This window comes from Opisthocomus hoazin, chromosome 8 (genome assembly GCF_030867145.1).
Source record: "Opisthocomus hoazin isolate bOpiHoa1 chromosome 8, bOpiHoa1.hap1, whole genome shotgun sequence".
Taxonomy (NCBI): Eukaryota; Metazoa; Chordata; class Aves; order Opisthocomiformes; family Opisthocomidae; genus Opisthocomus; species Opisthocomus hoazin.
The window spans coordinates 45,678,156-45,704,391 of NC_134421.1; the positions used below are offsets into that span (position 1 = coordinate 45,678,156).

The 26,236-nt window shown below is 45.5% G+C and overlaps 1 protein-coding gene across 3 annotated transcripts in view; it reads left to right on the forward strand.

Annotated features, from left to right (window-relative positions):
- Positions 1-12,145: 12,145 nt before the first annotated feature.
- The window catches only part of MET (MET proto-oncogene, receptor tyrosine kinase), a 91,280-nt gene continuing 77,189 nt past the window's right edge, over positions 12,146-26,236 (forward strand). Inside the window, exon 1 of one of the 3 annotated variants that reach the window (XM_075429407.1) lies at positions 12,146-12,268. The gene's annotated coding sequence lies outside the window, so the exon portion shown is untranslated. Of the gene's footprint in view, positions 12,269-12,453; positions 12,566-26,236 lie in introns of those variants that run through there. The other 2 variants (XM_075429410.1, XM_075429408.1) reach the window with 2 other exon arrangements.

Sequence of the window (26,236 nt, forward strand, 5' to 3'; positions counted from 1 at the left end):
CTTGTGAAGGATGCTGAATTCAGATGTGACCATAGCCTGCAGAGAAACCAGAACATCACACCCTGAAATCAGCCAGTCCTCAAAAACCACGTTAATTTACAGTAGTAAAACAAAAAACTGATGGCAATTTCTCCCTATTTCAGATTTATTTAGAAAGCCTTGACCCTGTTATTTAACAAAGATACTGAATGTTAAGACTATGTTATCTTTTATCAAATCTCTGTAATAAAAAGCTCCTTATTCAGAAAGTGGAATACAAAATGTGACCCTATGTTCCTGAAAAAAAATATCTGCATTATATTTTTAAAACCACTGAGAATGCAGAACTACTAAAAATATCTGAAGGGAGAGATACCCTTGCCCTGTTCTAGTCTTCCCAAGGAAACGCAACATCCCTATTGCAAATGAAGGAAAAGGTCATGCAGAAATTAACAAGAGGTTTCATTTGAATTCCCTGGCTGCCGTTGCCTTCGCACCCGCCGTAAGGCTGCTCGCCGGCTGTTTTGCTCTGTCCCGAGGGCTGGGGTTGTGGCCACCATCCTGGCCTGGCTGCTGACTCTGTGCCGAGGTGGAGCCGGGCGGCCCGCACGGAGTTGCCATCGCTTTGAGAAGATTAATGCAGCTGGATAAATCGCATCTGCCGGGATCTGTCGGATTCCCAGGAGGCTGATTAATTAATGTAATCTTATTTAAACACAGTATATCAATTCCAAATTTTTGTACATCCAATGTCAGCTTTCCTCCGTTATTCTAGCAAGCCCTGCAGTAAACGCCAGGGATGTGAGGCCATGGAATGGCAAATGAAGTTGTTCTCAGCAGAGCCAGTGCTGGGATTTCCTTGCCACCTCTTGGAGCAAGAGCTGCACCATCTGCTAGCTTGACCTGTCAGCTCCTTCCGAAATCACCAGCTAGCTCCGCGGCAGCTACTGTCCTCTGCTTGGAGCTCTCCACATGGCTCTGCCTCTTAATCCCCTTCTCTGGTCTCTCTCCCAGTGTAATCTCGCCCACACATGAACATTTCAGCTCTGGTCCCAGCTCTCATGCTGTTCCAGACTTGGTGGGCAGGGCTCAGCTTGGTGAAGAAGGCACCTGCCTGGAAGTGCCTATTGCAGGTGTCTGCGTGTGAGATGGATACTCAGGCCACACTGCGTGGAGGTGTAATTGATACTATCAGCTATTTGAGGAAACATGCAGACATCTAAAATCAGTCTCATCATCTGCAAGACACACTTCACCCCTCTGTCCGAGTCAGCCTTTCAGCTTCTCTGCGAACATTTCCCATCTCCAGCAACTCAGGTCAAACGTGGTTCAGACACAGCTTTCAGCCTGCCTCAAATCTTTGTCAACTGTGTCCTGCTGCAAGCCCGGGGCACACTGCCACCTCAGACCTACCTCCAGATGCTCACACCTGGCCTGTCTCTAGATTGTCGGTTCTGTCTGAGCAAGACCTCCATAGCCTTTCAAACCCAGGCACTCAGACCAGTGGTGCTCAGCTCTAAGACAGGGCAGTGGTATCACAACAGGCAGAACCAGCTCTGAATCCCTGCAAAAGGCATGGAGGCTGCTTCCCATCCAGGGAAGAGGTATGTGCAGTTTACACTCAAGCCGGTGAAAAAACATCAAGGTTTGATTAGGAAATCCCTTACTGGAAACTTTCAAATTTAAAAATGGCAACCTGCTCCACATAAAGTAACTTTGATCAGACAGTTGGAACTGCAAGGATATGAACAGCAGAGGAGAAACGACGTGGTCCATGAGCCAAAATCTCTGCTGTCTCTTGGTGCCCACGTAAGAGCTATCTCCAAAACTACTGTGGCAGAAGTAGATTCGTAGTCTAAGTGTATCTCATTAGCCATACCTTTAATGAAACTTAAATGAAACTGTTAATTATCACAGCTGGTGAATTTATCCCTGCATACTTTGCTGCCTCTTTAATCTTAAAAAAAACAGAGAGAGACAACTCTACAAGGAGGTCTAATATTACCTTTAATAATGAGAAAAAATATCATCAATCTTGAGCCGAGAAATTTTGGAGCTGTGTAAGCATTGGGTTTGTGTTTTCATCTGTGGACTTTGTCTGCTTTCTCTCTCAAAACAAAAATTATCTGCTTCAGAATCTCTTGGACAACACTGGAGATAACAAAACTTTGCTGGAGTATAACCACTGAAACTGGATCTAAAGTAATTGGTTTTGAAACTTCCATCTCTTGCATTTGCCTTGGTGCTTTCCTGATAGGCAGAAAGGCTGAGTTCTTCTTGTCTGACCTGCCATCTGTAACTGAGACCCAGACAAGAAGCATTAGACGTCCTGCATCTTGTGTGTGGTATATGAAGAAAACTAAAATTATTCATATTTTAGATGTACTGAATTACATTTTCAGGCATTTTTCTCTGGGCTTCTGTTTACTATAAAAGGAGATGAGACTGACAAGATCCCCAGCCTGGGCATCTCAAAAGACATGTGAAGTGAGCTGGGTCTTGCTCAGGTGAGGGACGAGCCTGGGAGCAGAGGTGAACCCACCCCTAACACAGAGGTCACCCCACAGCAGGGTGATGGAGCTGGAGACGTTCCTTTCCTTCCTAAAAAAGAAGCAGCCTTTCCTTTTTGTCTCCAGGCACACCTCCACCCCAGCCACTCCCCTGACATGTTTGGGTTGAGATTAGGCCTATTCCCTGATTAATGCCAATAGGATGTGTGCAATGAGACATATCGCAGCATTCTCAGATAATGTTAACAGTTATTACATCATTATTGTAATTAAAGAGCAATAACACATACCAGCAAAATGTTCAGCATACATTTCAGCTCTGAGAAAAGCATTAAAAACTACTTTAAGATGTAGAAGATCTGTCTAGGCTTGCACATTGAGAGGAAATTGAAAACCTCCAACGAAAGGCCAATCTTCCTGCATTGCCTTCAGAGTAACTTCTGAGAGTTTCACAGAACTATGCATTATTTCTCAGGCGACTGAGCAGACAGGCTGAAGTGACCTGGATGCCTCAGACTGGCCAGCTGACCTCACAAGCTGACTTGACCAAGGCAACTGAGGTGATCTGCTTCATCTGGTGCTCAGGATGCTCAAGGAAGATGACCCAAATGGCTGATTGCTTCCTTGTTTCTCAAGCAGTGTTTGCAGACAAAAATTCCCAGATTTCACAAGCAAGCAGGTATGGGAGCAGCCGGCTATGCAAATAAGTATCTCATGTATAGGTTAACAACACAATATTGGCAAAAGGAATATTTTCAGAATTAGCTTCCTCACTCAAGGTCCCAATTTCAAAGTGTCTTTTTAATTGCACTTTCACATGAGGCTTACCTCCCTGACCTATTTAGACATAAAAAAAAATATTTCCCTTAGGATTTTTGGACCTTCAGAAAAGTAATTCTGTGTTAGACCTACTTTCCTCTTTTTGCTTCTCCAGAGCTTTCCTTCTTGTCTTACCTTAGACAAGACAGTGGTTTTCTCTGTTCCTCAGTCCCTTGTCAGCAAAACGAAGCTAATAGCGTTTCTCAACAGTGTTTTTTGGGGAGGATTGAGACAGCAGGTGTTTGAGATGTTCTTCAATACGTTAACACGGGAGACAGCTATAAGGGAGAAGAGCGTATGTAAGAAAAAAGAAAGAAAGGATGAAATCTTTCTTGTCTCTTAGCTGGGAGTCAAACTTTGGGAGCTAACGTGGGAGTCAATCAGAGCTGGATTTGTCCTGATGGTAATTGCAGCTTTTATAGGATCATTTAAATTGTCTGTCAAATGAAAATATTTCTGTATAATGAGCATGCTATTAAAAACACCCCTGCCAAACCGAGGGCAGACACAGTCACCATATCTATGAGGGACTGGCACAGATGCACAGCTACCACCGAGCTGGGTGAAGAGCAGCGCACAATGCCTGAGCCTTCCCCGGCCCTCCGAAAGCGGGCTGGGCAGGTAGGCAGGGCAAGTACTGCAATTTAATTTGGAAAAAAACATCACCGTCCAGTTCCTCTCTTCTGATGTACTCATTATACGGTTAAATCTCCTGAGCTGGACGGGTTTTGTCCTACGGGTCCCCTCTTCCCTGCTGTCCAGTTCTTGGTGGGATGCTTTTGTTCCTTCTTACAGATAAAATTAAACCTATGAAAGTGACCAAAATCAGGAGGGTGTTCTTACAAAACCCACATTTTAACTTTGAATTTTGCCTTGAGACCACGTGTTAAAAACGCTTTGATAACAGATAGAGGGAAGTGAAACATAAAATTACAGTGCTGAAGTAACAACTTTTATTTTGGCTCAGTATTACCTAGAAACTCTTCATTTCATTTGATGTGAAAATGTTCCCAAATTCAAAGTTAAACTTTAAACTCACCTGAGTCCTTGCCGGTATATTTAACGTGCCTTCTCTCTGGGCATTACACAGCAGTGTTACTAGCTCCTGAAGGAATAAAAAAGGTATTATTTTAATAATAGTACAAGGATACTCTGATTTTTGCCTTTTTTTTTTTCCTTGCAAAGTAATATATTGCTATTAGTATAGATGTATTGTTAAGGGTACAAGTATTTGCTGGCTACACATTATGGGTGTGCTCCTGTCTAATTTAAAATAATGGGATTTTAACATTGACTTAATTCTCCATAGTATTAGATTCATAATCAGCACATGTGTCTAATTAAAATATGCAAGTTATTGAAAGGAATAATCTCCTATCAAGATTCTTATGAGTTGGGCTGTATCCTAAACCAGACTTATGAAATACAGCTTTTGGCAAATACCATATACTTACATCATTACAGAATCAACGATATTATTCTAAAGTCAACTTTAAAATGTACATTCTTTAATGATAAAGAACCAAATCCAGGCCTGACTTACCATAAATTGGCATGGTCACAGAACACATTTCTTTATTTTTGAAAATGTGTCAAAATAGGTATTGTACATAAAATGCAACACATTCTAAACCACGTCTGGGAAATAGCTTATATTTAGCGACATTAAGTAAAAAGCCACTACGAGTTCTTAGAACTGTGTTCCTCTTAACAGTCATGTAGAAGACAAATTTGATAGATTCGTATGTGTGTAAAGGACCTAGTTTTCCAAATCAATAAGTAATTCTGTGTATAAGCCCCTAGAGCTGGTGAAATGATGACGGTGATGAAACCTAGACACAGGTCTCCCAAACTAAGCATGCCAGGCAAATTCCCGCTATAAACTACCTCAGTCTGAGGTTTTGTCAAAGACCTCCACTTTGGTAGTTATGGAGAGCTAAGATGAAAGGTCCCAAGTCTGCAAACACTTATATATGCAACTGATTTCATTACCAAACATGTTCTGGAATGCCTCTCCTTTCTTTCCACTTGACGCCTGGTCAACATTTTGCCAAGAAAGTGTAGGTCGATGCAGGACCTATTTTTTCCTGTACTCCTTGGTGTTTTGGGGAAGTTTTACAGTGATAATTTCTGGTTTTTAAAATGTTTTCCTCTCTCTCATATGTTGAAAAAATTATTGAGGAAAAATCTTTGAGTTAACCTGATAACAGGCAAAGTGCTATAAATGCAAGGAGTGAGCAGAGATTTTTTTCCAAATCTCTCCATTTCACTCCTCTGAGGTAGCGCTTACAGCAGCATTACCTTACGCAGCAGCATTCTGAGATGCTTTCAGACAAAGGAGAAATCTGAAGGTGATGGTTCCCTTTCAACTTGCAGGAGCTCACCAACGTTAATACTCGTGCAAATGGCACACTGCGGACCTGCATCCTGACCTGCAACGACGAGCACAATCGCGTAAACCAGCCTGCAAATGCTCGTGGCACTCAGCATCACCAGACGTCGGTATGTGCTCAACTTTAGGCATCCGACTATCTCTAGTGAAGCTTATGTCCTTCAAAAGTAGGCCAAATCAGGACTGTGTTTCTTCAAGCGTGCTCACACATGTGTTAGCACAGTCACACCCTTCCCCTGCTCACCAGGTGCACACATGGCTGGAGGCAGGATTTGTCCCTGTGCTTTTAAATAGGCAGATTTTCTATTTCCAATGATCTGGCTGCTATGACCTTTGTAAACACAAACAGCCAACTGAAGGAAAAAAAAGGCTGCACCTGAGTCACAGGAATTGGACTGAGACTTCTGGAAACTTTCTAGCAGTTGGTTCAAAAATAATCCTGGAAGTATCATGATCAGAGTGATTTTACGACAAGACAAATGCAACATGTCTGCTGTCAAAATAAGTGGGGGGAATTGCGTTTAAAATGTACTGAGAAGAATATCAAGAAACAGTTATGCTTATCAGACCATTTTAAGACAACTAAATGCAATACCAGTGAACATATGAATATAAAATACAGCACATTCCTCACTTTGCAAATATCTGACTTTTGAATATCTTCAGCTTTGTTTCCAGTTATACAAACAAATCTGCTGTGCCAAAGTGGCATGTGTACCATGTTGGGTTTGGGTTTTGCCACTGTGCTTTGCCTGAAGCAGTTCATGACAAGCTATGCTAGAAAAGTCCTCTACAGTATGTGCTGGGAAGCCTTTGCTTTTGTTGTGTGAGCTGAGTGAATGCACCGAGGGCTACTGCAGTTGTATCCGTTTAAGGGACGTGAGCATTAAATCATAAAGGCCGTTCAGCTTTCCGTCCCTGAAATGATTTCTTGGTTTTGTACATCCAGAGGCACTCATTCAGGGATTTAATGTGTTTCAACACCACTAGGAAGAGAGGCAAGGCTAAGGTGAGGAGCAGCGCTGCGATCCACACCATCTTCTCCCAGTTCCTCTACTGCTTTCCAGAGGGTGAAATGCCTCCTTGGTTTAAACTAACGTAAATCTCGGCTGCTGCAAGCCCACCCTCCTCCTCTGTCTCTGACCTCGTCCTTTTGCAGGCACTAGCACTCATGTTACTGCAGGGCAGATGGATTGGAAGAGCTGATCTGCTTGTGAACTAATCTTTTGTTCTTCCGAGTGATTAATTTTTGCTGGATTCCTGATTCATGTGCCAGCTTCCCACATGATCACAAAGGCGCTGGGGCTTGCACAACGGGGACACAGACCCGTGGCAATCGAGACTTCAGATGCACTAACCCCATCCATATTTCTCTCTGTTCTCAAGCAACCCAGTTAACCGGTGCCTGTATCATTCAGATTTCAGAATCGCTCAGTTGCAGTGTTTGGTTACAACCAGAAAGACAAATAAGGAGAAAACCACTGTCAAGTTAAACAAAGGACTTCCCTTTGCTTAGTCAATAAATAGAGAAAAGAAAGCACCTGTGATACACAGAGCAATTAGTGGAAACTAATTTGGTTACGAACTGTGTTTCCATACAAATGGAGAACCACCCCAGGTAGCTCAGTGGTTAGAGATTAGGATTTATAGCTCGGGACTTCTATTTCTGTCTTTGCAAGGGACTTTTGCAACCTTCAGCAGCGGGCTGAAATGTCGTCTAGTACCATTGTTGACTCTCTTGCAAAAAAAACAGAAAGTACTTGTTTAGCTTGCAGGTTAATAAATGCCTGGATAATTAATAAATAGCCATAAAGCACAGTGATGATCAAATCTTGGAGCCCACAGTTCTAAGTAGCAATTGTGATATTTAATCTGGTTTCCAGAGAGGCGGAACAACCATCACGGGCATGCTTTCTCCAAAGCCCAGTCCCCCGGTCAGCGCCGCTTGTCCCTGCTCACTGTGTGCTTTTTAAGCCCTGAGAAGACAGAAGTGAAAGATGGATTATGTCAGAGTGACTTCATGGGACAAAACAGCCACAGGGAATTGTGCCTCAGGCACAACCCCTTCCCCGAGCTGCCCCTGGCATTTGCAGCCAGGCTGCCTTCCAGCAAGCAGAGGTCTACGGGAACTGCAGTTGCACATTACCCCAGCGGGCTGTTGCACTGATATTTTGCCTTTGGATCACTGGTCTGTAAGACAGTTGGGTGGGGTGGAGTCATCTAAGGCTCTTTTTTGCATATCACCCTACAGGGAGACTCAGACTGAGGTACTGAGGTACTGCAGCGGGAGGGTACCTGACACCCGCCACTGCGAAGCTCAGGTCTAGAGATCTTTGTCTCGTGTGTTCTTAAGCATTAAATTAATTCCTTTCCACTGTCTTGCTCCTTGTGAAATCATTTACTCATGAGTAAGCCCTGCTAAGTCAGAAGTCTCTGGAGCCTCACAATGACGTTTGCATTTTCTATCCACTCCAAAAGGTGTGAATGAGCGCAGCAGAGGACAAAGAGCAAATCCACTGGTGGCACCATATAGTATAGTGTGGTCCTACAGAAATGCATAGTAGACCCATTTTTGATTCTGCAGGTTTTAAAAAGGTGGTTAGATCCAGATTCACAGGGATAATTAAATATCTTCATCTTATTGAAATTAAATAGGAGCTAGGTACCTAGGCCATTCTGGTCTTTGGACTCCATTTTGCTGCCTGTAGTTAAGATAAATCATTTCTTAGGCTCTGAACACGTCGCAATCAAACTCATAGAATCATAGAATCATTTAGGTTGGAGGAGACTGTGAAGAGTCCAACCATTAACTTAACACTGTGAATTCCACCACTAAACCATGTGCCTAAGCACCACATCTATGCGTCTTTTAAATACCTCCAGGGATGGTGCCTTGACCACTTCCCTGGGCAGCCTGTTCCAATGCTTTACAACTCTTTCAGTAAAGAAATTTTTCCTAATATCCAATCTAAACCTCGCCTAGCACAACTTGAGGCCATTTCCCCTTGTCCTGTTGCCTGTTACTTGGGAAAAGAGACTGACACCCACCTCGCTACAACCTCCTTTCAGGTAGCTGTAGAGAGCGATAAGGTCTCCCCTCAGCCGCCTCTTCTCCAGACTAAACAGTCCCAGATCCCTCAGCCGCTCCTCATAAGACCTATTCTCCGGACCCTTCACCAGCCTCGTTGCCCTTCTTTGGACACGCTCCAGCAACTCATTGTCCTTCTTGTAGTGAGGGGCCCAAAACTGAACACAGTACTCGAGGTGCGGCCTCTCCAGTGCCGAGTACAGGGGCACGATCTCCTCCCTACTCCTGCTGGCCACACTATTCCTGATACAAGCCAGGATGCCGTTGGCCTGCTTGGCCACCTGGGCACACTGCTGGCTCGTGTTCAGCCGGCTGTTGACCAACGCCCCAAGGTCCTTTTCTGCCGGGCAGCTTCCAGCCACTCCTCCCCAAGCCTGTAGCATTGCATGGGGTTGTTGTGACCGAAATGCAGGACCCGGCATTTGGCCTTGTTGAACCTCATACAGCTGATCTCAGCCCATGACCCAGCCTGCCCAGATCCCTCTGCAGAGCCTTCCTACCCTTGAGCACATCAACACTCCTGCCCAACTTGGTGTCATCTGCAAACTTACTGAGGGTGCACTCGATCCTCTTGTCCAGATCTTTGATAAAGATGTCAAACAGAACTGGTCCCAATACTGAGCCCTGGGGAACACCACTCATGACCGGCCACCAACTGGGTTTAACTCCATTCGTCTCAACTCCTTGGGCCTGGCTAGCCAGCCAGTTTTTTTACCCAGTGAAGCGTACATCCATCCAAGCCACGAGCAGCCAGTTTCTCTAGGAGAGTGCTATGGAACGGTGTTGCAGGCTTTGCTAAACTCTGGGTAGACAACATCCACAGCCATTCCCTCATCCACTAAGCGGGTCACCTTGTCACAGAAGGAGATCAGGTTGTTCAAGCAGGACCTGCCCTTCATAAACCCATGCTGGCTGGGCCTGATCCCCTGGTTGTCCAGTGTGTGCCGCATGGTGGCACTCAAGATGATCTGCTCCATAAACTTCCCGGGCACTGAGATCAGACTGACAGGCCTGTAGTTCCTGGGACTGAACTGAGCCCCTTAGTCAGTTGGGGATGCACTACTCCCAATGAATAGAAATAGAAATCATTCTGTGTCTTCATTTGGAAGTTCAACTTAAACATGCCCTTGCAATTCATTTTTCTAACTATGTGTTTGTGTTCTTGGACAAGTGATAGCATTTGCTCATCGGCTCCCTATCTTGAAACACGTCAGGGCTGGGAAGCACATGCCAATACTCTTCCCGGTGTGTTCCAGTTCTCTTGCCAGATAGATCACCCCAACAGACTCTCCTTTACACTTTTGAATTGCTTTTTCCAGTGCTGTCAGCTTTCTAAAATGTGCCACACCAACGTACTTATGCCAGACGCTTTTAACAGAGCGTGGAGGACCAGCTCCTTTTGGACAAGCGAGAAAAAGTTATAAGAAAAACAGGATCATGAATAAGAAGGTCATATTTTCTTTTGCACCAGTTCCTGCACCTTGAAGGTGCTTCAAGCCTCTGAGAAGTTGCTCATGGTGCATTCTATATACGTCATTGCAAGCACAGTGAAGGGAGTATCCGAGGATTACCAAAGCCCTGCTGCAGTGTAGTTGTCTCACACAGCTGACCTAAAATAAAACGGCATTGACATGGTCAAAGTGGAAAGGAAACATCTGTTTCTCCTTTTTATGTTAGTGACAATCCATTTGTTAGCTTTAGAATAGCACAGGCTGTCCCACTGATAACAGCTCGGGCGCTGGCTGTTCAGCCCAGGCAGGTGCACGGGGAACTGAGCTAAGAACAGATAACGTGAGGCTGCGCTTCAGAGGATGGACACCGGACTGAAACCTTTTTCTTTATCGTTTTCTTTCAAAACTAATGAGATTCTCCCAAATCTGGTGTAACTGTATGGATGCACACCAATTAGCTGATCCCTAACTGAAGCCCTGTGAGCAGTACGATGTCATTGTAACCATGCTTTTCCCTCTACGGTCTAGCACTGCCTGTGTTGCTTCTCAATCTTCCTTTTCTAAATACTGCTGAGTATTAATTGAAGTAAAGGTCATTGAAATAAATGGACAGATTTCCAGGGACTTCAAAGAAATGAGATCAGATCAGTCAGAACATCTCTATTGCTGGTTAGTTTTAGCAATTTCATCTTTCAGGGAGCAGGAGAAGGGACTGGTTTATTTTCAGATGGTGCATTTTTAATTGTGTTGTTAACATATGCAAAACACGGAGGCAATAAGTAGAACATCACCTGTAGCCATCGTACACTTTTCTTACTGAAACGGGCTGTCTTTTTTGCTATCTGTTGCCAGTAAAAGATACTGCAGAGTAAGAATCTCACAAGTTAAACACACAAAAGGTTACACGCTGCCTGGATCACATCCTTGGTTTTGCAGAGAATTGGTTTATAGCTAGGTTAGATGTCTTTATCACTAGCGCCAAAAAGCCCATAGGAAAGAGGAGACAGATAAACAAATTGTGAAAGTCCTGCTGATGCAGATTAGCGGCAGGGTGGCAAACTGCTTTTCAAAAGCATTTTGTTCTGATGTACAGCTTTGTCTACATACACATCACGGTGACATCCCAGGCCTGAACCAAATACATACAACATTTTATTTAATTTTCCTTTCAAAATTTTGATGCAACATTTTTTGATGCAAGCTCTGACATTTTTCCCATGGTTAATCATGAAACTGGGCAATGTTTCTTACAGTTCCTCGTACTTTACTCATGCAAAACATTCACCGGTTTAAACGGTATGATTAAGGGGAGCAGAGCTGGGTCCAAAATAGGAAGCATGCAAAGGGAAAATAGATGGCTTCAATAACTTCTATTGGAATATGGAGCCTTTCATTTAAAATCTGGTTTAAATCAGTAGCTGCTGAAACTCATTTCCACAAAAAGGATGGGTCCTCTGGTGCGGGCCCTGGTGTCGAGACCTTCAGTCTCTCAGCAGCTCCACAACTGTGCGTGGTGTTGCTCGGTGTGGCGCTGCTCAGTGCCTCAGTTTCCCCAGCACCTCTGAAAGGCGAAGTCGCTCTCCGCCTCAGGAACATTGCAAGGGAGGGACCCCAGCCCTTGCTGGTTTGTACCCTGTAGGACGCCCGTGCGGAGGGAGATGGATGTTTGGCCGTCTAGGCGAAGCGAGGTCACGGATATTCCGAGCACAGCCAGCACTGACACGATGACAGGGGCCACGCGGGCTGCGTTTGCCCCCCGCTACGCAGCTAGGGGGGCCGGGGACCAGCCTGGAGGTGCCCAAGTCCTGCCCTGCCAGGGTACGGCTTCAGCGTGGCTCCGGCGCAGGCACCTGCCCGGGGCGCGGGGGGGCTGTGCCTGCTGGCCGCCGGTACCCGCTCGCCCTGGAAGCGCCCGGGTGCGGGACGAGGGCCAGCGGGTGCGGGATGAGGGTCCTTTCGTGGCTTTGCCCGTCCGGGGAGCGACAGCCGTCCCTCCCGCCCCCGGGCCGGGGGAGCGTGGCCGGGAGAGGTGCGGAGGAAGGAGGGACGGAGGGAGGGGAGAGGGAGGGATGGAGGGAGGGAAGGAGGGAGGGGGCGCCTCCTTCCCCCCGCCGCGCACCGGGCTCCTGCGCGGTGGTGAGTCACGGGCAGGTCGGGACCGCGCCGGAGGGGCGGAGGGAGCCGAGGGGACCGCGGCGTTACCGCTGGGAGCCGCCACCAGCGCGGCGGGGCCGCCGGAGGGACGGGCGCGCAGAGCCGCCCCGCAGCCCAGGTGCCGGGCGGGAGGGCCCAGCCCGCCGGGGCGCGCAGCCCCCGCCGCCCCCAGGTAGGGTCGGCACCGCGGGGCGGGGGGGGGGGGCTGAGCCCGCGGGTCGCGCCCCTCTCCGCCCCGCCCGGGCCGCGCCGGGTGCCTGGGGGAGGACGGGGCAGCCCGCTCCGGTGAGGCCCGAGGAGGACGGGGCGAGCGGGGGGCGCGGGATGAGCCGGGAGCAGGGGAACGAGCCGGGAGCGGCCCGGGCGCGGCGCCGTGCCCCGCCCGGGGAACTTGGCGGGAGCTCGGCGGCCCGGCAGCCTCGGCCCTCCCCGGGGCCAGGCCAGCCTCCGCCGCGGGTGGGCAGGTGAGCCGCGGTGCGGGGCCCCGGCCGCCGGCCCGCAGCGCGCCCCGGGCCGCCCCGCCGCGGGTCCCCGCTGCGCGGGCGCTCTGCGGCGGGGCGGGTCCGGCGGGGAGCGGCGGCTCCGAGGTGCGGGTTTGCGGTGCCCGGTCCGGCCCGGCCGCCCTCGCCGGGCTGAGGCCTGCGGGGTCCGCGATCCCCCGCGTTGCGGGAGGGGGGTTGCGCGTTGCGGTTGTGCGGCGCCCGCAGCCGTCCCCGCACTCATAGCGCGGTTTGGGCGCTTTTTTTTTTGTTTTCATTTTTAAAAGCAGGATTTGCTTAAAATGGTAAAGAAGTCGCATTAGCAAGTGGCGTTCCACCACTGTTTTCCGTGTCAGCATCAAATGAGGTGGTCTTCAGCTTCATAAATACTAAGCGCGCTCCTCAGAAACTGGAAGTTTCGTATACACATCTTAAAATAGGGATGAATAATCGAGTAACAGGGATGTTTAACAAACCGCGGGTCTGTAACCGGCAGGAGGTTATTCAAGCTCCAGTGCATGCTCTTCCCAAAGCCCCTGCGCCACGCGTGGCAGTTCATTTGCTTTCATCCTACAGGTGCTTTTTGCATTGTCCATCAGCAAAAAGTGGATGGTGCCTTTTTTCTTCTCGCTTCTTCTTCTTTTTCTTTTTTTTTTTTCTTTTTGAGATCTGAGAGGTTTGGATTCATATTCAGGCAAGATAAAGTGTCTCACATGTTTCTCTAAGGGCTGGTTAAATGTTTACAGATCATACACTGCGAGAGCAGAAAGCTAGCCTTTGGCAGGAGCTGCATGTTGAAAACAAAGTAAGTTAGAGAATGACTGTATCGCTTGTTCTTTGTGTGCCCTAATCCTTCTTCAGCACTGCGTGATTCTTTTCCTGACTGTCTTCTAACACAAACTGAATCATTTGGGAAAAGGAATATTTTGTAAAACATTCATCTCTCTATTTACAGAAAAGAGAGTCAGCTTCTTTGCCTTTTTGCTGGAGAGGGAATGAATTGCCTGTCTTTATTATCCTGTAGGGCTTTTTTTTTTCCTTTTTTTTTTTCCCCTCCAAAGGATAACTACTGCATAGCAGTTCTTCATCGGTAAACTAAATTGCACATGTTGTGGCTGGAGAGCGGTTCATGGAGGTGCCATTTGCTCAGGGGAGATGGCAGTGCAGCCTATAGATGGACGAGAGCACAGTGAGTCAGGGCAAGCCAGCCAGAAAGCCAAAACTCAGCAGAGGCTCGTGAACGAACAGCTCATAAATGCAAAACTGAGTGGCAAATGTTGTCCTCCAAGGACCGCCTTCCCCATCCTGGTTTTCCTGCATTTATAGTTTGCTGGTACCTTAGCTGATGACCTGCAACCTCCTCCTGCTGGTCCCATGCAACTGACGGGGCCAACCCACCCACTCTCATTCTTCTGCGCTCTGCAAGTGACTGCTCTGTATTTTTCAACTCGGAGGAGAAATTCAAAGCCTGCTGCCTCCTAAATCTGGCTTCCAGAACTCCAGAGAGCAACTGGCACAGCTGGCTGCAGTGCAAGAGCAGCAGCCTTGCCGTCCCTGCCGCAAAGGGAACCCGATGCCGGCAGCGTGCTGCGCTGGGGTAGCCAGCGAGCCAGAGCTGCGGCGGTGGGAGTCCCAGACCTCTGGGTGATCTGCTTTGTACCGCGATTGCTTTGTGGTCGTGATCTGTCTAGATTTTGTTCAGTCCAGGCAGCAAGCAAGGAGAGGTTCTGCATCCCCTGTGTGTGTCTGTGGAATAGCTAGCGTACGGGAAACCCTGCTTGGGCTCTCTCAGCACGACAGAAACACACATCATTTCTTGAACGAGAAAGCGATAGAGTAGCTGCATAGCATTCTCTGAAACTGCAGGAACACGAAACCCAGGAGGGAGTTACAGGACCTGTTTGGTGCAAAAGGGAAGGAACGGGTTGCAGTGTCAAACAAACCGTCGTGAGATTTGGGGTTGCAACCACAACTTCGTGGCCGGTTCCTGTGAAACCCTGGTGTCCAGGCTTCCCACCTCCCGGCTGCCGCCTCGCTGGCTGGCCTTCGAGCCGCTGGGGCAATTTCATGTTTCGTTAGGCTGTTACCCTCAGCCGAGCCATCAGCCTGTGCATCTCGCCCGCCGTGGCCACAGCCAGTGATTCTGCCTCCCGCGCAAAGGTTGTAGCTGGTGGTTGAACCTGTGCAGCTCGCCACCGACGGTCACGCCACGTGGTCCCGAGCAGCGTGCCGTCACCGAGGAGGCAGGACCGCGGCTCCGCGGAGGACTCTGCAGATGGCACCTCTTTGCCACAGCTAAGCCAGGAGGGTTTCTGTTGTTGTCTCCTTGCAGAAATGTTGCGTTTTTCTTGGCAGTGGCTTTAATAAATGTGTATCTCATACATAGCAACTGATGCGAGCACGTTAGCAGAAGCCATTTTTAAATCAGTTTCCTTACCCAGGGGAAATGTAGTACAGACAGGGCCTTCAGGAAACAAATAATTAGGTGACCTTTTCCCCCCCCAGAATATCAGGTCTGTTTTGTGTAGAGCTGTTTGAAGTCACACAAATTCTCATTACTTTCCAAATCTCTAACCTTGCCTTGTTTAAGATACCTTTTAGGAAATCAAATCAGTGTTTCAATCTAATTTCCAAAGGCATTCAAACACATGGTATGTGTGCTAACTTGTTTTCCTCTAGCATTAACACATCTAGCAAATTGCCAAGCTATTTGCCTTCAGGAAAACTATGGTGTTGTACAGCAAGATAAAGTGTTTTTTTCCTCCGATTTTTAATGTTAGAAAAATAAAGCAGGGGTAAAGTTATCAGGCCAGATTGGTCTAGGATAGAACTCCTTTGAAGGAAACAGTGTTTCCAAGTAGATTGCCATTTTTTCTGATCTGTTCTGAGACTTTTTAGTCATGCTGTGATCATTTTGAGCCAGTTGATGTGACTGGATGGTGACCAAGTCCCCTTGGCTCCGATGCACCTTCCTTGAATTAGTTGCAATTGAGTACTCCAAGTGTCAGAGCGGAAAACAGAAGTGGACATAAATAATTTGAGGGGTTTATAACCCTCAATTTTAAGGGCTTTATAACCCCCATATTTTAAGGAGAGGCTGTGTGCATAACCCAGGCGCCGGGTGCGTGCGGTGCAAGCGGGGAGGCGGTGGATGCCTTGGAACCCCTCTCCTCCACCTCTCCCCCCGGCACACCGGTCTCCAGGGAAGCAAATGCCTCGGAGCATTTCATTTTTCAAGCAGGTGTCAATAACAGAAAAATTTCTGTAATGCTGAGGGTTTTAGTAAGCTCAAAATACTGAAACAAAATGCTTTTTTTGCACATCCTACAGCTCCACCATCGTCTCTTCTGCTTATCCCAAGAAAATGAAAACGCGATTGTCCCTTTGTATGGAAGGCCACGGAAGGGATCTTGTTTGAACTCGTGATAAATTTGGTTGCAAATGCATGCGCAAGGAAAATTGCCGAATGCTTTCAGAAGATTTTCATTTTACTCGAGTGTTCACACCACAGCCATCACCATGGTATTTGATAGCTATCCATTTTGTTCTGTACGTTGCAGCTTTAACCTCTCTTTGAAGGGTCACACTGGCATATCTTTTTTTCCTGTAGTCACTGAGAAATAACAATTTCTGTGCAAGTTGCTTTCCTCTACCGTAGCTCCTTCATTTTGACGTTTATCCAACTAAACAGTATCAGAATCTTTTTGACATGTATGGGTATCATTTCTGCAAAGGATCAGTGACCTAGCTTGATAAATTTAAAAAATCAGCGATATAACTAAATATGTGACATTTATTGAAATTCATTCTTTGCCATGGAGCTACTTTCTTTCAAAAATATTGAAAATAGTAAGGGATTGCAGCTGCAATTTGATTAAATCTACAGTTGTTACCATTTGCCTTCTGAAAATTGATTCCCTCCCCTCCCCGTCCCCAGTATGACATGCTTATTGATTAAAAACTCCACGCTGGCCTAAGCCAGCGTAGATTTCTTAGTGTTTCTGTGCTTCCCATGCAATTTCGGACAGGCTTTCCACCGTGGAAGCCAACGCTACTCCTAAGCTATTGGAAATGGTAGGGTTCCTTAGCAATTGTTTTGAACTATATGATGACACATCTTTGAACCCCATTGTACGAAGGAAAAATACCTTCTGACTGGAGAGAGGTTTCCTGTTTATGTGTGTGTTTGCTGGAATTAAGCCTTCCCCTGTGTGTTGCCTGAGTAATTTTTTTTTTTTTGTGATCCAAAATGGCAACATGGCAAGTCACCTCCAGAGTTTATTTTTTGGACAGGATACAGGTCTTTTATTTTCAGAATAGCATGGCTCTGCAGTTGATGGTGAAGCATAGGGGCCTCTCAGTTACACTTCTACAAGCAGACTCTGTTAATTGAGGCGGCACAGTTATAAAGACAGCCAGATTTAGGCAATAAGTAATTAACTTTTATTGACAATTTTATACAATGTGAGTTGTTCGCTTCCCACACACGAAGTTTTTGGCTTCAGGCAGATGTTCTTTCAGCATAAGGATATGAAATTCGCCAAATGTATGATTTATTCTATAAAATGGTTAGAATCATTGCTTTGGTTGTGACTGAAGAAAGTCCCGTAAATCCTTTTGATTCTCTTTATAGAGCAAAGAGTAGCCCAACAGGTGGCCTTTGGGCGAGAGCCCAGCTACAGGAGGATTGCATGCAGTACCTGAAGGGCTTCCAGCTGTGTAGGCATGGGCAGGTAACCAGAAAGTAGCATGTATATAATGCTCCTGCTTCTCACTGTCTGGGGTGCCTAGGCTGGTGACCTTGTAGCATGCCTCTGCACCCTGTGTGCCGTAGCTGAACCCCCTCAGAGGGGAGAGTCGGTGTCAGGAGACTCAAAGCAGGCATTTTGCCCATAACAGGAAAGAGGCTGGACCACCCTGAATTTAGGCAGTAAAGTTATAGTTATTTATTAAATACAGTGTTAAGGTTTCTGGTTTGCTTCAAATGATGCTCATTTTAAACAACTGTCTGGGACTGGGAGAAACCTGGGCTAATGGACTGATTACGCTGAGCATTTGTTAGGGCTGAGAGCCACATGGCCCCAGTGTGGGATGTCCGTGCCCCAGCCCCAGCTGTGCCGGCTGCTGCCCCTGCCCACATCTGGCAGAACATTGCCCTCAGCTGAATTCCGGTCTCTCTATCACCCACCACAGCGGCTCGGACCTACAACACTTGTGGGTCTTAAGCAACTTGCTTTTTATACCTCCTTTTGCGGTGGTGCTACTTGCCTGGTAGGAACCACCAGCAAGACTCTGGCCTCACAGCTGTCCCCGGGAGTTTTGCCACTGACTCTTCGTGGGCACTGGGTTTTGCTCTGCCTTTGTGTGGGCTTGCACAGTATTTGCAAACTGGAATTCCTCTCCTTCTACTTTAATAGAAGATTGAGGTATCTTTTTCCACATGAAATTTTTCTTGTTAATATTTGTACAAATTGATAATTCCTGCAGGAACTATTTATTTTTGTCTAAATTTTGTGGAGACATAAATCCTTTCCGAGCATGTCTAATGAGCAGATGAAAACAATTACCAGCCACAGTTAGAATTCCAGACTTACTTATTTTCCCCTTATTTTAGGAGATATTGCTACTTTTGTATCTTTGTTTCTTTTTGAGTTTGTTAGAGCTGGATGCTGAACCTCACCTTTCGTTTACTTTTTTTTTTTCACACTGAAAATGTTCTAGCTAGCATGGTTTCAAGCTTGGTAGAGGTCTATTGTACCATGTGAATGCCTAGAGACATACATGTTTTTTTATTGTTTTGTCTTTAGCTTTATCATGAATAAGGATGATTTTTGGATTGGTTGGCCCAAGCTAAATCACCAGGATTTTAGGATCATTAGAGATATTTATTCAGACATTGGGGTTTGCTTCTCCTTCCTCACACCCATGCCATGGATGATCCTATGAGGATAAAGGTAGCAGGTTTCCGAGTAACCTTTGAGAAAATTCCCAATTCTATGAGTTGTCCCAAGTACATGAGCAGAAAAGTACATGTTTTGCTCTGTAGTAGTGAAATAACTTCACAAGCTTCATCTGTTTTCATATATATGCCGGGGTAACGGAGGCTTGGGTTTCTTTCTATCTTTAAGACTGTTATACAGCAAAAATTGTCTTGGGATTTCTGTTATAAGAATTGTATATCCTTTTATCTGTTATTTTATCTCCCTGTATCTGTTATCTGTATTATTACACCATTTTCATGTGTCTTGAAGACATGTGTCGTCTTATCCAAAAATACAAGATTCTGTTGGTTAGGTCTGAGAAAGCAGGATAAAGCAGAGAGAGGCAGCTTTACTCAAGACAATGAAAGGTGTTGGTAGCTGAATTCATGTCAAAAGTTGATTAATTTCTCTTTCCTAATGTCATTGAAAATGTTAAATGAATTACTGGAGTTATATTCTGTTTTCCTGTCTACTTCTAGAAAGTGGGTACTAATTTTAAATGTTGTATATTACTGTCCTGCAAAACCTTTGCTTAAACTCTTTAGGTTTATTGCTTTTGCTCTTTGGATTAGAGGCTAATATTTTTCCTGGGGAAAAATGTTTTTTGTTAATACTCGGTATTTGATATCATTCTTACAAATGCCCAAAGCTACAGAAAAAAAAATACAATCACAATATTAATAATGCGTTGAAAAGTAGGTAGAATGCAAGCTGTATTGGACTCCAGTGAAGCAGTGAGCCAGTGTGAAGCTCCCTACATGATTAAGAACTTCTGCATCAGAGAATATAATCCAAATTTCACCCCGAAAAATGTGTTTTCCATCCATTCAAATCAGTGGAAAATGTTGTGTGTGATTGAGAATGCAATTTAGCCCACAGTAGCTGATTGAAAATTTTATCTTAACTGTTGTTTAACCCTTCTCATGAAGGAAAACTTTGGCATCCGCTTTGCTGTTGCCCCCCTGTACGCGTTCAAGGACAGAGTGCTGCGTGACAGTGAGTTTTATCCTTGTTTGTGTTTGCAGTGCTTCTAAATAGTAACTGGGGCTGTTCCCCTAGCCAGGGTGTAGGTGCCTTTAGTTGAACTCAGAGCATCTAGTGTACAGATAGATTCCATCACCTTCACTGGAAACTATGCAAGACTGAGGACAGGTAGAGGACCCACACTTGGACGCAGCTTTATTTCTATGCTTTGCTTTGTTTTCCGCATTTCCTAGTATTTAGTGTTTATTAAGCATATTGTAGTCAGAATCTGAAATTTCCAAATGTCTGTTTTTCCCAGTATTGCAGACACTGGCCTTACAGATGAATCACCAGAGAACGTGGCACGGTGGCAACGTTTCACTGTGTCCTTTTGCCTTCTCAGAGGATTAAACATCTCCTTGTCTGGCGATGTCCCCTCCCGTGACATTCTCCAGATCTGCCAAGTCTCCACCTTGGCTCGTGTGTCAAATTTACGCAATGGGAAAATCCTATTGAATCTACCCAGCATGGGAACCTTACTATGAGTTTTTTGAACTGTCTTATGAAATCTACTATAAATTCTGTTCGTGCTTCAGAACTCCAATATGTTAAAACCCTGTTATATTTTATCTCCCATTAAATCCCATAGAATTCAGTTACTCTTATTTATATCAAATTCCATTGGATTTTTGCCCTTATTATCCTGTTCTTATGTATACAAAAGAGATGGATTGCACGGCATGTCCATTTGTGAGAAAGGGATGGTTCCCTCCCTCTCCTGGGTATATTCAGAAAGACCTGACCAACAACAGCTATCTTTTTCCTGGAGAAGTATGTCAGGCTGCGTGAGAGGATTAGCTCTGAACGCAGAGCGTGCTAACAGAAGGTGGGAGAGATGAGAGTCGCGCAGGAGGTAGGCAAAGTCAGCACAGAGTGCATGAAATCACAAAAATCATTAGTGACCTTCTGATTGTAGAACTGAAGCCCATGTTTTTCCTGCAGGGCTAAAAAGAGAAAACACCATGCATGGTCATTATCAGTCAAGAGGACTGTTTGCCAGTTCTCTGGAGTTTTCTTTCCTTCTGAAAACACATTTACAAAAATAAGTATGTGTTTGTTCTTCTTCAGATGCAAGCTGCTATGATAAAATCAGCTTGGGGAGAGCTCAGAGACATCTTTGCTGCTTCCTGAAAATTGATGCATGGCTTTTTTTGTTTGTTTGTTTTCAAATTGAGAGGTTTTCATGTAACGTGCTTTGAAAGAACTCCTTTCATACAAATAATACCACACTTCTCTTGTAAACTAAACGCAAGCTGGGCCAACCCCTGCCTGCAGATAAGCACGCGTGGCTTCCAAAGTTCCCCTGAGTGCAGCAGGAGGGCTTCCTGCTTATCTGAGGGGAGTACGCGCCTGAAATCCCTGCAGGGCACAAAAAGAAGGTAACAACCAGTGAATTGTTTTCACAGTACAAAAAGCCTTTCAGGAAGGAGCAAGGAGCAATAAGAGGTGGCTAAAGGATAGGAAAAGTACCCCTTTCCCTTCTGGCAAATCTGAAGGTAGGTTATTTACTGAGACCTCCATCACGTGTATTAATAGGGGTAAAAGCCCATCAGTCAAATATTTGACTAGGCGTGGTTTATAGGGATTTCAAAGACATATGAAAAGATAATGCCCATGTCCATTAGCTAGTTACTTGGAAATGCAATGTAGGTTAATTCAGTGTTTCTTTAAAGAGTAATGATTATCTTCATTAACAATATAGAAGATATTCAAAGATTTACTCTTCTGCACTGATCAACCCTGTTAAGTTATGCCTTCTACATGTCAGTATTTACCCTGTGTCATGTCTTGCTCATTTTAAATGAGGTAATATTGAGATCCTGTCATGTCAACAGATTTTCTGCCTTTCAGGCTGTTTTAAGCACCCCATTTTCTAGTCCTTAGTCAGCTCAACTATCACAGGAATCGATGAGTATATTGTTTGCATGAAGACTGCGGAGTTGAGTCTTGGAAGAGGTGGTGGCTTCACAGTAAAGGAATGCAACTTATCCTGACAAACCTTAGGTCTGAAACCAGGCTTTCGTGTGAAAGTCCAGATGTGTAAGAATTTAGATCTCTCCCATCATCACCCCCAACAACTGTATCTTGTTCGAATTTAAATTGCTTAACTGAGTAATTATTAATCACACAGATAGTCCATTTTTTTGTTTGAGCATGACATACATGGTGCTAATAAGCAATACAGTATAACTTGAATAGTTTAAGAAGGAGCAGGGATGTAAAAGAAAATGTTAAATGACAGTGAGCTTTGCTCAGTGCCTGAAGTATTGAATTCAGTGCTATCAACTACTTAACAAAACCGCGTGCTCAGGAGCAATTGTTGTCGTATAAAAACCTGAATTAAAAACATATATTAACTGACATTTCCAATTTTACCACTGCCATTTTATTTTCCATTTGGATAAGCAGACCAAGCTTAAAATTATGGGTAAGATCCAGAGAGGCTACTTTGGCATCTGAAATAAGGTTTAGAGTGAGTTCAGGGCATAAGTCCAAGAAAGGGATCCAGAAAGCTAACGCTCGCTGGCCACAAAGCTCTCAGGTGCTTAGATTAACCGGTGTCTGCACTTGGTGCTGAATATTCCCTGGATCTCACCTGAGCTTCAGCTCCGCTGGAGAAGAAATCACGTGGAGCAGTAAGAGGCCCTCGCTCCTGGCCGGGTTACAGCTCCCAGCTCAGCTCGTTTGCGGTCCATAGACAGGATGGAGCCGGGCACCGCAGACGGGTCCCGATGCTGACAGGCAGCTTCGAGTCCCACGCCAAATCCCTGCTCTTCCTCCCGGCCCGCTTGGCTCCGAAGCGTGAGGACTGCTTTGCCTAGGAGGATTCACATCCATGCCTGCCGCTGTCTGCATCTTCCCACTGGGACAGGAGAAGGAGAGCAAGGAACGGCTGTTGGGATGGGACGCTGGGTCTCTCGTGGCACAAGGGCAGGAGAGCACAGGCAGGGCTGCCTGCACCCGGGGGAGGGCAGGTGGCAGAGCGGGGCAGAGCCAAGCCCTCGTCCCACATTTAGACCTTTGGCCAGCCTGTTCATGCGGGGATGAAGACTGCGGTTTGAAATCAACCCCTTTATGGCAGGCATTGTCCTACAGCTCAGCCATGCTGTGCTGTACCTGTTGTAAACACCGGCACCAAGCCCTTCATAATTTGGAGGTGTTTTGGAAGAACAAGCTCATTTATCCTCATGTCACGCCTACGAGAAAGGTAAATACTCTCTGAAGTTTGGAAACAGCCTCTTTGCTTATCTCACGAACTCCTTGAATCTGGCTCCAGATTTCCAAAGGAGACACTCCAGGGTATGAACAAGTCCAAAACTTGGTACCGGGCCCTGAGAGCAGCGGTTGCACATTTCAGCTCCCCAGGTCTCCCCAGAATGAGGGGCAGGGACAGGCTGAAAGAAAGTAAATGAAGCAGCTGAAAAATCTGTTCAGGAAAAAAAAAAGATAGACCCCATTAGCATGAAAAAACTCAGACTGCTCAGCCATCCCTGAACACCTTCTTCAAGCTGTTGAAGTTTTCAGCATCTTGTGAAGGTCAGCACAGTATTTCAGAATAAAAGCTGTGGCTGACGGACCCTTGCCGAGGGATATCTGCCAAAAACAGGAGCTGAGGCTGCTCCAGATCAGCCACTCTACTGATTGCAGCTGTGACACTGTTGCCTCTGGTGAGAGCCAGGTTGTCAGATAGGCTGGTCCCAGGCCATTTCGGGATTTATGAACACCAATACTGTAAAGTCCTTGGAACAGATCATGAATCACAGGTTCACAGCAAGGCAGCAGTCATGCCAATGAGCCATCATTAACTCAGTTTCTAAACTGAGTGAAAGTAGGGCATCAGCTAAAGTGCATTGCAATAACATAAACTTGAAGTGACAAAAGCAAGGTCAGCATTAAAAAGAAAAGGTCATAACCTGCTAACCAAACACAGATGGGAAATGAACACTATCCTTGACATTGCTCCTGTTTGATTATCAAAAAGCTGCTATGAAGCTAAGTAGACCATCAGGTTATTAACATTGGTACCAGATAAAGGATGTGTTCTGCTGAGTGAAGGCATAAATATAGACTTCATTACTTTCACTAGCCGGTTTACAAACAGAGCCAATTCAGTTTTCTCTAGCCATTCTGAGGGTCTGCACCACATTTTTTCATGGGGCAAAGACCGCCGAGTTAGTTTTGCTTGGAGGCAGTTTGTGTTTGGCAGGGCTGGTTATCTCAGGTCCGGCGTTACACAATCACGGCTATACTGCTTGTGGAGCCAGCTTAGGTGGGGAAGGACTGTGATCTAACTTTCCAGCTCTAAATATAATACACGTGGACAGATTGTGCCGGGCCAGACTGGTTCAGCAGCCTCACAAAGCTCCTAGATGCAAGGAGTGAAGGCAACCGAAGGCCTCTGTGCAGTGCCAACACAGGCTCGCAAGCAGTGCTTTTTCCCAGTTTTTCCCAGTTTCTCCTTTGTAAGGCAGCCCCCAGTAGCCTCATGCCAGCCCTTCAGCAAGTTCTCCAAACCCGGAGCCCAGCTCGCTCTGACAGATGTGCTGATCTCCCTGGGACAATGCACAAAGTTTGACTGTGACATCTCGGCTTGACAAGCTGTGTATCAAGCGAGGCGTCAGCAACCTATTGGAAATCCTTGACCCTAGGTTTTGTCGCTAATTTGCCTTGTGGCTGTCGCACAGACATTGACTGAGAAGGGTGAAGTCATGGCACCCGGTGGCATGCTTTATGTGCATCCACGGAGCAGAAAAGCCGCTGCCTGACACCGTCCTGCCAGCTCTTTCAGAGAAAAGAACAGAGTCAGAACAATTTCTTTTGCTTGGTATCCTAGGTATTTGTACCACACCTTGGAGGAATTCAGGGACTTGTTAGGTTTTAGTTGCTTTAGTTGTTATTTTTATATTTACTATGACATCAAAAGGAAACTGAATAATTTGGTGTGCATGTAGATTCTTTGGTACAGTTTTCATATAATATACTTTATCATCACTATCTGTGGATGTGCAGAACTCATTTTCTTTTAAAGAGATTAATGTTTGGCTATGAAGGCTTATTGTCTCAGGGACTCGTAAGAACCATTAGCACCAAATGACAATTAAACTGCAGGAAATGCCTTGCATCAAGATCATTCATAATTGCTGTTAGAACATTTAGATCAAATCTGTATGCTGTCTTGGTTACTCATGGCTATCTGCCTTTAATCTTTTTCATTTTATGACCCATGCCATTCCTTTAATTATCACAGTATGGAAGGCTGTTAGCATTACAAGACAGGAAAGGCTTCCAAAATCTGCTCTGCCTTTCAATACAAGAATTCAGGTAGATAGATGTTATAACCATAAAGCATAAAGTAGAAAATCTACGTAAGTGCTGAGAGTAGTTAAGGGAGTTGAGCTAAAACTGTTCTTGCAGCCAGGTTTGCCAACTTGGCTCTTTACGAAAGGAGGAACTGCATTCCAAGGAAATTACACTGTCCCCGTTCCGTACAGACAACCACAAAATGCTCAGACTCATGCAAAAAGTTGATCAACAGGATCGACTCAAAAATACAAGAAAACTGCTTTCTCCTGCTGCAAGGTGTTTTTATCACACCAGAAAAGACTTGCATCTTTACCTGGGCTTGTGCAACGTCCTCGGTGAACCAGGGCACATGTCTGCATTTATCTCTCCTGGCTAGAGTCAACAAAGGTCTTTGCTTTGCATATGCAGTGAAAATACATCAAGAAATGAATTAGACTATCCAAATACATGAAAAATTGGAAGTGAAACACAAATATATCCATATCTTCTCACCTGAAATAGATGACTAATGTTACCCTGTGTTATTGGTCATAGCATGTACAATAATAAGCATAACATCTTGTTCAACATCTCTCCCAGCATCTTTTCTACTTGGACTGAATAAGATGTTCATGTGTCAGTTGTCAGGCTGGATTATTTGCTGCAGATACCAAGCTTAAGTCTGTACTAGAACTGGATTTATTTTACTACCAGTGTAGTGATAAAGAGCCACAACAGCATCACAGGTATTTTCTTACTGAAGCTCCACAATTGCTGACTTGTATTTCAGATGCATGGAGTGGATCAATAGTGTTGTGTTGCTCAAAGTTTACTTTCTATTTTTTCCTGTTATTGATAAACAATATAATAATTTTTTTTAAAATCCTCTCATCCTTATGTATCCAGATATGCAAATCTGTCCTCCTGTATTTAAAAATCCAAATCCATCTGGAAATATAAGCATGAACAAACAACAAAGGATCTACCTTATTGTACGTATTTCCTCGCTGTTTTTCAGTTATTCTTTGTATATTTTGAACTTCTTTTCTAGTTCTTGTTCTTTGTGGAGTTGACTCC